The following is a 12,500-nucleotide window of genomic DNA, read 5'->3' as shown; positions in this document are numbered from 1 at the left end:
CCCCCTGGCCTCCAGCAGCCTCCCCTGCTACACAGGTATCTTATCTCTCCTCCAGGAGCTGATTGAGTGCTCCTCTGCAGGCAGGGTCTGGAGTTTGACAGGTCTTATTGTAGCTCACTGTGAATGCAGGGGCTCCCCTGTGAGGCGCAGGGAGGGGTGGGGGATGGGGGTGGGGTGGGGTGGGGGCTGTGGGGTGGGGGGGGGGGGGTCTCTGGCGTCCAATGTGGAGACAGATCCTCCAATTAGACTTCAAACAGCACCCTCGCTGGTTCCTTCTTTGATCTCCATTGAGTGTTGTGTTGTGGTGAGAGCCTGGCGGCTGAGAGTCTGAGGGAAGTCTGTAGGGCTGCTGGAAGCTGCTGGAAGGTGCTGGAAGGTGCTGGAAGCTGCTGGAAGGTGCTGGAAGGTGCTGGAAGGTGCTGGAAGCTGCTGGAAGCTGCTGGAAGGTGCTGGAAGCTGCTGGAAGGTGCTGGAAGCTGCTGGAGCTGCTGGAGCTGCTGGGTGTTGGTGTGTTTTTGAGTGCGTCATGGAAGTGAACGTGTGAGGTTTTTATTAGCAGGATAGGGAGGGAGGGAGGGAGGGAGGGAGGGGCAGGTGGAAGAATGACAGTGACAGATGTGTGTTTTGATATTTTTAGGCGCCTCGCGTTCTAAGTGACAGAGAACAGAGTGGTTGTCACATGACTGTCCTGCTGAAGCTGTGTGTGTTTTAGGAGACGAGGAGGACTCAACCGAAGCTGCCGATCCCCCCCCCCCCCCCCCCCCAAAGCCCAGAGCCCTCGCCCTTCTCCAGCCCTCCCCCCTCCGAGCCCTCCCCCCTCCAAGCCCTCCCCCCTCCAAGCCCTCACCCTTCTCCAGCCCTCCCCCCTCCGAGCCCTCACCCTTCTCCAGCCCTCCCCCCCTCCGAGCCCCCCCCCACTCCGAGCCCTCCCTCTCCCCCCTACAGCCCTTCACCTTTTTCACTCACCCCTTTTATCTCTCCTCCTGGGCCGTTTCCACGGAGACCCCTCTCCTTCCTCTCTGTCTGTCCAAGCCTCTGTCTTCCTCTCTTCCTGCCACATCCACGCCGCCTCTCCTTCATTTCTCTGAGCGCTCCATCTTCTTCTCTTCACCTTCATCTCATCCTGTCTCTTTTTTTGTCTTTTTCTGGGTTTTTAAAAAAATGTAATCTGTTTATTTTTGGCAGTGACTCTCTTCTCTTCACAGTAATGACTAGGTTTATTTTTCCACCTCTTCATCCTTTCTTCTTGTTTGCTCTCTCCTCATCCCCTCTTCTCTCTCTCCTCATCCCCTCTTCTCTACCCCTCATCCCCTCTTCTCTCCTCATCCCCTCTTCTCTCTCTCCTCATCCCCTCTTCTCTACCCCCTCATCCCCTCTTCTCTCTCCCCCTCATCCCCTCTTCTCTCTCTCCTCATCCCCTCTTCTCTACCCCTCATCCCCTCTTCTCTCTCTCCTCATCCCCTCTTCTCTCTCTCCTCATCCCCTCTTCTCTACCCCTCATCCCCTCTTCTCTACCCCTCATCCCCTCTTCTCTCTCTCCTCATCCCCTCAACTCACACACCTCATCCCCTCTTCTCTCCTCATCCCCTCTTCTCTACCCCTCATCCCCTCTTCTCTCCCCATCCCCTCTTCTCTCCTCAACCCCTCTTACTCTACCCCTCAACCCCTCTACTCTACCCCTCACCCCCTTCTCACCTCATCCCCCTCTTCTCTACCCCTCATCCCCTCTTCTCAACCCCTCATCCCCTCTTCTCTACCCCTCATCCCCTCTTCTCTCTCCTCATCCCCTCTCTCTCCACCTCATCCCCTCTTCTCTACCCCACATCCCCTCTTCTCTCTCCTCATCCCCTCTTCTCTCCTCATCCCCTCTTCTCTACCCCTCATCCCCCTCTTCTCTCCTCATCCCCTCTTCTCTCTCTCCTCATCCCCTCTTCTCTCTCTCCTCATCCCCTCTTCTCTCCTCATCCCCTCTTCTCTCCTCATCCCCTCTTCTCTACCCCTCATCCCCTCTTCTCTACCCCTCATCCCCTCTTCTCTCTCCTCATCCCCTCTTCTCTACCCCCTCATCCCATCTTCTCTACCCCTCATCCCCTCTTCTCTCTCTCCTCATCCCATCTTCTCTACCCCTCATCCCCTCTTCTCTCCCTCATCCCCTCTTCTCTCTCCTCATCCCCTCTTCTCTACCCCTCATCCCCTCTTCTCTACCCCTCATCCCTCTTCTCTACCCCTCATCCCCTCTTCTCTCTCTCCTCATCCCCTCTTCTCTACCCCTCATCCCCTCTTCTCTACCCCTCATCCCTCTTCTCTCTCCCCCTCATCCCCTCTTCTCTCTCTCCTCATCCCCTCTTCTCTACCCCTCATCCCCCTCTTCTCTCCCCCTCATCCCCCTCTTCTCTCTCTCCTCATCCCCTCTTCTCTCTCTCCTCACCTCTTCTCTCCTCATCCCCTCTTCTCTACCCCTCATCCCCTCTTCTCTCCCCATCCCCTCTTCTCTCCTCATCCCCTCTTCTCTACCCCTCATCCCCTCTTCTCTACCCCTCATCCCCTCTTCTCTCCTCATCCCCTCTTCTCTATACCCCTCATCCCCTCTTCTCTACCCCTCATCCCCTCTTCTCTACCCCTCATCCCCTCTTCTCTCTCCTCATCCCCTTCTCTCTCTCCTCATCCCCTCTTCTCTACCCCTCATCCCCTCTTCTCTCTCCTCATCCCCTCTTCTCTCCTCATCCCCTCTTCTCTACCCCTCATCCCCTCTTCTCTCCTCATCCCCTCTTCTCTCTCTCCTCATCCCCTCTTCTCTCTCTCCTCATCCCCTCTTCTCTCCTCATCCCCTCTTCTCTCCTCATCCCCTCTTCTCTACCCCTCATCCCCTCTTCTCTACCCCTCATCCCCTCTTCTCTCTCCTCATCCCCTCTTCTCTACCCCTCATCCCATCTTCTCTACCCCTCATCCCCTCTTCTCTCTCTCCTCATCCCATCTTCTCTACCCCTCATCCCCTCTTCTCTCTCCTCATCCCCTCTTCTCTCTCCTCATCCCCTCTTCTCTACCCCTCATCCCCTCTTCTCTACCCCTCATCCCCTCTTCTCTACCCCTCATCCCCTCTTCTCTCTCTCCTCATCCCCTCTTCTCTACCCCTCATCCCCTCTTCTCTACCCCTCATCCCCTCTTCTCTCTCTCCTCATCCCCTCTTCTCTCCCCATCCCCTCTTCTCTCCTCATCCCCTCTTCTCTCTCCTCATCCCCTCTTCTCTCCTCATCCCCTCTTCTCTCTACCCCTCATCCCCTCTTCTCTCCTCATCCCACTCATTCAGCTGTCTTCGCCCCTGTCAAGAACCAATTACTGCCTGTGTGTGCATCTGCGTACATGCATGCATTTGTGTGTATGTGTGTGTGCGTGTGAGTGTGTGTGTGTGTGTGTGTGTGTACGTGAATGTGAGCCACATCATTATCCAGATGGATAGCCTCCCTCCTCCTTATTAAACTGGCTCACAGCCACGGTCAGATGGCGGCGAGGTCTGTGGCCATAGTTGAAAGGAAGGATCAGACTACATCCTGGACCAGCCTGCATCCTGGATCAGACTACATCCTGGACCAGCCTGCATCCTGCAAATTGTTAAGCCTCAAAACGGTTCTCAACATGTTCCAGTCCTGGTGACATTCCAACTTGTCAAATCTATTGACAGCTAAAGGATTTAGTGGTATATTCTGCTCTGGGGGTTTCAGTTGAGTGAAAAATTTTGATTTTTCTTGTGCCTGGACTGTGGAGAGACACGTGTGTGTGCCTGTGTCCGTGTGTGTGTGTGTGTGTGTGTGCGTATCCCCGTCCGTGTGTGTGCCTGTGTCCGTCCGTGTGTGTGTGTGTGTGTGTATCCCCGTCCGTGTGTGTGCCTGTGTCCGTCCGTGTGTGTGCGTGCGTGTCTTACACCACCACAAAACAAGGTCACCAGCCTTCATTCCAATTAGTGGCTCCAGTGTTGTCTGCATATCTTAACAGGTCTTCCTGATCTCATACTTAGTGTCCCTGTGTTGTTAGGGTTTTCTCTCCGTTTGGTGTTTTATGCATGAGGCTCTCCTCCCGTTAGCTTGAGTATGATTCCTGTGTCTGATATCGGAGTCCGCCCAGCCCTCCACAGCCTCTCCCAGATCTCCCTTGGTGCTGGGGGGTAGTCCTCTGATCTAGCCTGGCAGGCTCCTCGCCGCTTCTCCTGGTTTGTGTGTTGTTCAGATAGATACAAAGAGAAGGGAGGAGATGAGATCAGTAGGCATGGAGAGAGGGAGGGAGGGAGGGAGGGAGGGAGGGAGGGAGGGATAGAGAGAGAGGGGAGGGGGGAAGAGAGAGAGAAAGGGGGGGAGAGAGAGGTAGAGAGACAGGGGAGGGGGAGGGGGAGGGGGAGAGAGAGAGGGGGGAGAGAGCAAGAGAGAGAGAAACAGAGCAAGAGATCAGCGTCCTTTCGTTACTGGCTTTGAGAGACGCCCACTGGCTATGACTTGCTGTGTGTGTGTGTGAGAGAGTGTGTGTGTGTGTGTGTGTGTGTGTGTGTGTGTGAGAGAGAGAGAGTGTGTGTGTGTGTGTGCGCGTGTGTATGTGCGCGTGTGTGTGTGTGTCTGTGTGCGTGTGTGTGCGTGTGTGCGTGTGTGTGTGTGTGACGCATTCGCAGAAAAATCGAATCCATTCCTGCTTAAAAACTGAAAGTTGCAAGAAAAAAATAAATTGCCTTATTTTTTTTTTTATGTATTCCTTTCCCACAGTAGCATCCCAATTGTTTGTGTTTTTGAATCAAAATATCCGATTGCACGCACTTAGTGTTCAACCAACTGAGCACGACACAGGTGCCACGGTCATCAGACCCGTTAGACGCCCATATAAGGGCTTCAACCTAACGGCTCACGTCTTTAAAGGTCTCCAGGTTTTCATCGTCGAGTGTCTTCTGCGTGAGTGTGTTTTCCGTGGTGACGCTATGCAAATGGCCGGGCCTGAAGGCCTCCTGAACACCGTACCCCGGCCGCCGGCGCTCTGCCTGCCATTTGCATTTGTAAGAGATGAAAGCGGCGCGGGCCTTTATGCCCATTCATTCAGGAGGCAGAATGAGCTGCTGGCCCACGGGGACGGTGGAGGTGTCTGATCTGCTGTACACCGTGGTGGTTCGTTGCTCCATGTTGGAAATGTATACACACGCGCACACACACACACACGTACGCGCGCACACACACCCACAATAACACACATGCATGCACACACATGCACAGACACACACACACAATAACACACATGCACACACAGACACACGCACACACCCACACACACACCCACAATAACACACATGCGTGCACACACATGCACAGACACACACACACACACACATCTCTTTGTTCCTTTTCACATTGATCCTTTCCATAGGAGGTACATCTGTACTTACGTCCTTCGGCTGGTGAAGCTCCCCAGCCAAATGTCTCTGACGTCATTGGTACCCTAAGGTGTCAAAGCTGACAGCTAAGATTTGCAGTCTTTTATTTCTCCTTGGCCCATTGTCACTCAAAGGAAGCTGCTCATGTCTCTCTCTTTCTCTCTTCTCTCACTCTCTCTCACTCCCTCTCTCTCTCTCCCTCTCTCTCTCTCCCTCTCTCTCTCTCTCTCTCTCCCTCTCTGTCTCTCCCTCTCTCTCTCTCCCTCTCTCCCTCCCTCTCTCTCTCTCTCCCTCTCTCCCTCTCTGTCTCTCCCTCTCTCCCTCCCTCTCTCCCTCTCTCCCTCTCTTTCTCTCTCTCTCTCTCTGTCATCTGTGTTACCGGGGACTCTGGTAACTCTGTGGTATTCCTGGTCCAGTGTACTTGTACTGCACTTCGAGCTCCAGGTGTCGTCATTCCAGACGGAACGAGTCGCGGTCACTTGCGTCATCACCCACCTTACCGGCAGAGCTGAAGCTTGGGCCACGGCTGACTGGGCCAGGGATTCTCTAGGCTGCTGTTCCCTGGAGGTTTTCACTGACACTCTCTGCCAGATATTCGATAACACAACCCCCGGGTCGAGAGGCTGCAAGGGCGCTCGTGGGCCTGCGCCAGGGCAAGAGGCAGGTTTCCGATTACGCCATCGAGTTCCGCTCCCCGGCAGCAGACAACTCTGGAACTCCTCTGCCATGTTTGATGCTTTTCTTCACGGTCTTTCCGACCCCATCAAGGTCCGGTTGGCACCTCTAGAGCTTCTGACCCCCTGACCTGGATTCCCTTTTCGCTCTGGCCATAAAAATAGATAATTGTCTCCAGGAGAGAGAGAGAAAGAGAGAGGTCCAGGTCTGCTGTTACTCGGCCCGTCCTGAGGGGGCCGTCCACTGCCTATCGCTCGTCTTCGTGGCGTCATCCCCAACTGCCATTCCTGATGGCCGACTCTCCATCTCCTCACTCTTCCGAGATTCTCATCAGCAGTTCGTTGTGGAGGTGGATGCCTCGGACGTGGGTGTCAGGGCTGTCCTCTCCCAGCAGTCCCCAGAGGACAAGAAGCTTCATCCCTGCACCTTCCTCTCCCGGAAACTGACACTCTCCGCTAGACGTTCGATAACACAACCCCCGGGTCTCCTCCGGGTACCATCCCCAGTCCAACGGCCAGAGCGAGAGGCTCAACCAGGAGCTGGAGACCTGCCTTCGGTGTCTCGTGTCCCAGAACCCAAGCACCTCTTCTGGGTCGACTATGCCCACAGCACCCTGCAGGGGTCTGCTTCTGGTCTCTCCCCCTTACAGTGCGCCTACGGGTACCAGCCGCCGCTGTGTACCAAACCCTGCTTTGCCTACCCCCTTCCCGGATTACCTGCCTACCCATTGACTGTCTACCTGTGTACCGAACCTTTCTGAAAGGGTTAGGGTTAGGGTTCTATTCTATTGGATTTAAGTATTTGTCTCCGAGTCTTTTGCCTGAGTCCTCCTGCCATTACAGTCTGTCTCCCTTTATCTCCTCCCACCTCTCCCCCCCCCCCCCTCTCTCCCTTCTCCCCCCCCCCCTCTCTCTCTCTCCACCCTGTGAATTGCTCAGACAGTGTGATCACACGTCTCAGTGTTTGCCACATGTACCAGTCGACCCACTCTCAGAATCTCTGGCTGTGACCTTCCTGTGTCCTTACTGATGGATCAAGGGTTTCAGAAGGGAAGTCACATCGGAATAACAAATAACTTTAAGCTTGGAGAACACCCGCAGAATTCTACATTGACTTCCCCCTTCCTTGTTTTGGACTGGGCACAGAAGATTAATCTGGGCCTCAAGGCTGTCTCTTTGAGATAAACACAGACTACCATACCCACACACAATGTCATCTGAGACAGATAGAGAGAGGGGGGGGGGAGAGAGGGGGGGGGGGACAACATTAACACAAAGGAAACACAAATAGACAGATAGTGTGTGCGTGTGTATGTATATAAATACAGTGGCACACTGGTAGAGACAGAGAGAGGGAGAAAAGATGACAGATTAAGGGAGTGTGGGGTGTGGGGTGGGGGGGAGAAGAGAGAGGGAGGGAGGATGTCAGAGCAGAGACACAGATGTAGACTGATTACACCAAAGTCAAATATTCCTTAAACACAGAAGTTGTCGCTGTCGTTTTATTTTCTTACACAGACAGACGGAGAGATCTCTGTACCTTCCTAACCTCCCGCGGCGTAGCGGGCAGATGGGCGGCTTCCCCCGCCAGTCCCCGTCCTCGCCTCCCTCCCTCCCTGCCCACCTCCCAGATCCAGCCTCACTTCAGACCTTCAATTTCAACGTTTTAATTCAATTTAGTCCAGACCAGGAGGGCTGAAGGTTAAAGCCTTGTTGCCATTTCCATGCTCCGAGACGCTGACCCAATAAACGCCACAACCGATGCATCACTCAAGGGTCAGAGCACCTCTCGTTCGGACCGGTGGTTCTGCCAAAATGCCACGGCGATCTGAATCCGCCCACATCGGGTTGGAAAGTGTGCAGGGTTCACACTGCCGCTCTGCTCTGCTCTTTCTGCAGTGCTTTGTACATAAATAAGAGTGTGTTCCCAGACGGGAAGCCGAACAAACAAACTCTCAGGTTTCGCTGCAGTGTCACAGAGTCTGTGGGCGGGAGACCAGGGAAGCTGTGGTGGTGGCTTTGTTAAGGAGATTCTGAGGTCGCGACCTTTTGTTCCATCACGGCTCAAGATGGATGCTGCCGATGTGCCGATCCATTAGTCCGTCGCATGACTCATACAGAGGCAGCAACCGGGATAAAAGACTATTACCTGTTTGCTACTTCTGCACCGCACTCTGTGTGTTTGTGCACGTGTGTGTGCGTGTGTGTGTGTGTGTGTGTGTGTCTGTGTGTGTGTGTGTGTGTGTGTGTGTGTGTGTGTGTTTGTGTGTGTGTGAGTGTGCGTGTGTGTGTGTGTGTGTGTGTCTGTCTGTGTGTGTGTGTCTGTGTGTGTGTGTGTGTGTGTTTGTGTGTGTGTGAGTGTGCGTGTGTGTGTGCGTGTGTGTGTCTGTCTGTGTGTGTGTGTGTGTGTGTGTGTGTGTGTGTGTGTGTGTGTGTGTGTGTGTGTGTGTGTGTGTGGAGGGGGCTGGTTGGGTTTGTGAGTGTGTGAGCGACCCTAGATGGTGGCAGACTTGAGTGCGTTGCTCCCAAAGCGTTTCCCTTTTCTCCCCCCAAACAGACGAACGATCCTCCGGGTCCCCTGAGGCACAGCCGCGCAAGTGTTCCATTAGGACACCCCGATCCGCCGATCGCCATGGCAACGCTCAACGAACAATTGGCCGCCGCGCGTTGCTGTCCGCGCCCGCACGCGGCGAAATCGGAAAAGCACAGCGAGCGCACGCCGACGACAGTTTAACCAGCGGAGGGCGAGGGGGCCGCGGCGAGCTGTGGTTCCCACCGTAGACGAATAATTACCCCAATTCTTCATCTCCAACCAACCGTGGCACATGTTCCCACGTCCTTAATCACCTTGGGGTGAGAGAAGAAGAAAGAGCAGAAGAAAAAGGCGGGGGGGGGGGGGGGGGTGAGTAAGGGGTGACCAGGGAGGAGAGAAACGGCACCGGGGGGGAGGGAGTGGGGGGTAGGGGCGGGGGCGGACAGGAAGTGAATCGTCAGTGAATCATATAGGACATTAAACCCAATCAGGGCTGTAACGAGGTGTGTGGATCGGCGGGCACGCCCATGCGGACCGGGCACCACCGTGCGCCACCGGGGTCGGAGAGGAGAGGAACAACGCCAACTCTGGCGTCTCCCCACACGCCGGTGCCCTGTCAGTTCATTGGCCTGTTCGAGGCGCACTGGGCGTGTGATGGATTCGCCCGCCAGGCGAGTTTTCGAAGTCTCCAGTTTATTTGTGCAGGCATACAACGCAACGAAATGCTGGGGATCAGCATTCTTTTGTCTTTCAGACGCTGGTAGAAGGCCTGATTGAGGTGGGACCGTTGTTGCCCTGGGAGACGGGAGGCTTCCCGAACGCTGCTGCCAGGATGTTTTGCTCCAGTCCTGTAATTCAATCAGCAGCCCATTGTGATGTCATCAGCTCTGATCAGTAGCGTCAAATAGTACGAGCTCACACACCTCCACCTGCTGTACTAATATTCCTCTCACGTACTCACTTCCCTCAGCTCCTCGCACACGCACACGCACACACACACACACACGCGCACACACACACACACACACACGCGCGTGTGCACACACACACACACACACACACACACGTGCACACACACACACACACACACACACACACACGCACACATTTGCTGCACAAACCCATTGGTACAAAAATAGTCACTGTGAGAGTGACTTCAGAGACCCCATGATCTGATAAACATGTCATTTCCAGGTTGGCGGCCCCCCCCCTCAAAGACAGAGCTGAGACTCTGTAAAGGCTGAGGACCTGTCACTCACCTGTCACTCACCTGTCACTCACCTGTTCACCACACTACTGATGCAGTGAGTCAGAGAAACAAGGACCAGATATGACATGTCGCTGACGCTCTCATCCAAAGCGACTTACACTGCAGTAAGTGAATTCCTTTTATGTTGTATTTTTATATATATATATATATATGGTCGCAGCGGGAATCAAACCCACAACCTATTAGCATTGTTAGAGCCATGCAATACCAGCTGAGCCACAGAGGACCACAGCAATCACTTCCCTACCGGTTGACTTTGTACCCTTCTCCTGCAGATGTTGGCGTGATGCTGATTATCGTTGCAATTAGAAACTGTATAGGTTCTGAGTGTTTAAAGGGCTTGACAGGCTGCAGGAGGAACTTCAATCAAGTAGCAGTCACATGGTGTCATCAGTGTAAGGGTGACTTCAAAGCATATGGAAATGTTGCTGAAGGTTCTGAGACATCGGTTGCTACAATAACATAAATGTCTTTAGGTGCTGATGAATATGTGATGGCTGTATTGTGCTGTATTGTACTGTATTGTACTGTATTGTACTGTATTGTGCTGTATTGTACTGTATTGTACTGTATTGTGCTGTATTGTACTGTATTGTACTGTATTGTACTGTATTGTGCTGTATTGTACTGTATTGTGCTGTATTGTACTGTATTGTACTGTATTGTACTGTATTGTACTGTATTCCACAGTGTGATTGGCAATTTTCTTGTTGAACAGGGCTGTTGTTGTAATCATGAAATCACACAAATGTGGTCACATGCATCCTGATCAACGCCAGGCGCACACACACACACAAAGACACACACACACACACACACACACGGATGCAAGCGTGCATGCCAAACGCACACACACACACACACACACATACACACACACACACACACACACACACACACACAAGCATGTAGTCAGGTAACGAGTTTATTGTCCAATAGTAATATTGTCCAATTTATAGTATTTTTTAATAGTATTTTTCCACTGAGTGTATTGGGTAATGAAAGGCAGTTCAAATCCAACTACATGTTTGACAGACATGCATACTCCTCCTCCATTGAATCTGGGAGAGAGGGGGATTATTTCTACATGTGAGGGAAAGCTCTCTCTCTTGTTCTTTGGGTTTTGTATGTCATGTCGAGATGTTTGTATTCACAACAGGAAATGACAAGAAACACTGGAGGAAGGAGGCTGTGTGCGTGTGTGTGTGTGTGTGCGTGTGTGCGTGTGTGTGTGTGTGTGTGTGAGTGCGTGCATTCCCATATGGTGAACTACACACACCTGTCTGATAACATTGTCATTGATCACATGTCCTGACAGTATCAGTACTGAACCACCTCTGACAGGCGTCTGTCACCTTCATGACCGCCTCCCGTTTGATCTGATCTGTCCGTCTCTGCGACGTCACAGAAGTACTCACTAGTAATGACCCTTAGGGTCTCCTGACAGCCCCCGCCCCCCTCGCCCACCCCACTCAAACAGGGCTGTAAATATTACAGGACCAGGGTAAGGCGCTGTAAAACAACCAATCATTTTGATTGATCATCAAACCAGCCCTATTGGCAGTATTGACAGAGGCCTTAAAAAGACAGACCTCTTTGTAATGAACGCATCATTACGGCTACTCTCCTGATTGAATTCCCCAATCTGTGGCTTCAGACCAGCGAAGGAACGGAGGGGAGGAGGAGGAGGAGGAGGAGGAAGGAACATAGGGGAGGAGGAGAAGGAAGGAATGGAGGAGAGGAGAGGAGAAGAAGGAAGGAATGGAGGAGAGGAGGAAAAGGAAGGAACGGAGGAGAGGGTGTTTCAAATTTAGAGTTGTAACACCCATGGCAGAGAGAGTCTGCAGTGAGTCTGCAGTGCTGTGTATGTGTGAGTGTGAGTGTGTGCGCCTGTGCGTGTCTGTGTGTCTGATGGAAAATGTGATGTGTTCACATACACGTATGTAATTTTGTTTCCTTATCTCGATTTGCCGTACTCGAGCAATTGAAGTGGAAGTCCGTAAAAATGAAAAACGCAATGAAATGTCGGAAATGAATGTCAAACCTAAATCAACTCTGTTCTGCTGCATACTAAAACACCTATTACCGCTTCTTAGAACGACAGGGAACGTGGGGGAAGTGGTAAATGTGAGGAATGAGAGGGAGGGGGATGCTGATTACAGTCATATTTCACCATTAAAGTGGAAATTCAAAAACTTTGGCCTCCGGGTCTTGAAGAAATTATGAAATAAAAAAAAAGCTGTATAGATGGAACTCGACTCCAATTATCCAAATGCAGCTACCAGAGAAGAGCCGACGCCACAGACCACAGAGAAGAGCCGACTCCACAGACCACAGAGAAGAGCCGACGCCACAGACCACAGAGAAGAGCCGACGCCACAGACCACAGAGAAGAGCCGACGCCACAGACCACAGAGAGGAGCCGACGCCACAGACCACAGAGAAGAGCCGACGCCACAGACCACAGAGAAGAGCCGACGCCACAGACCACAGAGAAGAGCCGACGCCACAGACCACAGAGAAGAGCCGACGCCACAGACCACAGAGAGGAGCCGACGCCACAGACCACAGAGAAGAGCCGACGCCACAGACCACAGAGAAGAGCCGACTCCACAGACCACA

This window comes from Argentina silus (assembly GCF_951799395.1).
Source record: "Argentina silus genome assembly, chromosome: 20".
Taxonomy (NCBI): domain Eukaryota; kingdom Metazoa; phylum Chordata; class Actinopteri; order Argentiniformes; family Argentinidae; genus Argentina; species Argentina silus.
The sequence above is the reverse complement of the archived record's forward strand: the minus strand, read 5'-3'. Positions refer to the sequence as shown.